Below are 2,071 nucleotides of genomic sequence, written 5' to 3'. Positions count from 1 at the left end.
TTTTCAGAACTTTGATGGTTTTGAGGAGTATCGATTAGGTATTTTAGAAAATGTCCCTGAATTCAGGTTTGTCTTACGTTTTTCTCATGACTGGACTAGGATCATGGATTTTGGGGGAGAATTCTACATGATGAAATGCTCTTCTCATCATATCGTATCAGGGGGTCCGTGCTATTAACATGATTTATCACCAGTGATCTTAATATTGATCAGCTGGTCAAGGTAGTGTTCGACATGTTTCTCCACTGTAAAGTTATTTCTCCCTTTCCCTATTCTACTTTTTGGAAGCAAGTCACTATGTCCACCCCACATTCAAGGAATTGGCGAATTAGACTCCATTTTCTAGAAGGACAATATCTACATAAATTATTAGAAATTCTTCAGTAAGAGAGATTCATCTCCTTTTCCCCATTTATTTATATCCATATAGACTGATAGATATTTATTTTATACTTCGGATTATAATCCAGCACTACATTAACTATTTGTTTTATTCAGTTTGTTCTAGCTTGGATCACTGTGACCTTTCAGGCTGGCTCCTTTGTTCCTATAACATGCCCTCCCCACCCCTTTCCTTAATACTGCCTTACTTCCTGGCTCCGTAAGATGTCACAGGTCTACCTTGTACTTGCCTGTCCTATCTGTGATATCAGCTGGCTTTGTCTTTTAACCTCATAAAAACAATGAGTAAATGTATTTGGTTTCCTGTTTATAATACTTTGTGCCATATCATGAATGCTTTTGGGGATACTGATGGCATAGGCCAAGAACAAAGCAGCGTTTTGCTAGGTGCACTATGCTGGACAAAATGTAATGAATGCTCTTATCTGGCCTGAAGACACTGTTAGGAAAGTGATGACAGAGATGCTTTCGGATGGACTGCACATTTTCCTTTTCACTTCCTCTCATTATGTAGAAATAGTTTGGAGAGAACCCTGTAGGGAAGGGCGGTGGTTTTGTTACCTACCACACACAAAACCAGGCATGACCTTGTTCTTTGTTGTTTTTTCAGCAGCCTAAGTTTCTAGGGTAAACAACAAAACCGCTGGGAACAATCTTCGGCAAAGAAATAAAGAGAATAATTTATTGCTTTATTCTTCTTCCCCCCTCATCTCCCATTATTGCTTGATTAACATGTATTAAAAACTTCTGGTACTTCCATTATTCCAGTCAACAAATTCAACTGCTTGATGTTCTTATCTTTCTTGCCCAGTTGTATCCAGAGATTCTTCCTACCTTCTGGCACAGCTGGAAATGAAGTCAGTGGTTGCCTTTGTCTCCTTTGTCATACCTTAACATTCGGGATATGTACTGCCGAACAAGTAGTGACCGTACAATATAGGTTGGAGTGTCCCATTAAAAAGTACCTTCCAGGCGCCAGTCACTGAGCCATCCCTGAGGACTCAGCAGCTTCCCCTTGGAGGCCCCTGGCTTCCCCATGCTCCTAACCCTCTATCCAAACCTTGCTCTCGTCTTCCCCTGCCTCCACCTTCTACAGGCAGTTTCTACAGAGGAAAAAGGAATCCTATGTCCGCTATCCAGATGCTCTGCTCTTTCTATCCCTTTGCTGATGCAAATAAGGGTGATCTTCCTGCTGGGACTGAGGATTATATCCATAGAAGAATTCAACAGAGAAACAGTAGGAAGATCCTTACTCATCTTCTGAGGAGTGGCTGGTGATCATGAGAGAAGGAAACAAGTGAGGCGTTGAAGAGGAAATTTGCCCCCATTTGTACTGTAATTGAGCATCTAGAATGTGAAGTGATTCTGCTACAGGGTGACCAGCACGAGAACATATGCTGCTTTCTCCTAAACGTTGGACTCGCTGAGGATGACTAGCTGAGGTTCCTGGGTTTCCAGCATTTTGGCTCACTCAGCCTATGTGAGGATTTCCTTGCAATGAGTAGAAGTTCCCTTCAGTCCGTTGTCAAAAACCATTTGGAGTCTGCTTTAACTTGAACTAGTATAACTCCCTGATCAAATAAACTGAAAAGATCCATGCAAAAAATAATTAATTAATTAAAATTAAAATAAAGTAAATAGTACCTTCCTATAATGAATGGTTTTATCT

General features: G+C 40.7%; 1 pseudogene; it reads left to right on the top strand.

Annotated features, from left to right (window-relative positions):
* Positions 1–1,527: 1,527 nt before the first annotated feature.
* LOC131824654 (eukaryotic translation initiation factor 1-like) lies at positions 1,528–1,959 on the top strand (annotated as a pseudogene).
* Positions 1,960–2,071: the final 112 nt, after the last annotated feature.

This window comes from Mustela lutreola, chromosome 1, assembly GCF_030435805.1.
Source record: "Mustela lutreola isolate mMusLut2 chromosome 1, mMusLut2.pri, whole genome shotgun sequence".
Taxonomy (NCBI): Eukaryota; Metazoa; Chordata; class Mammalia; order Carnivora; family Mustelidae; genus Mustela; species Mustela lutreola.
Note: the sequence above shows the minus strand (reverse complement) of the source record. Positions and strands in the feature narration are given on the sequence as shown.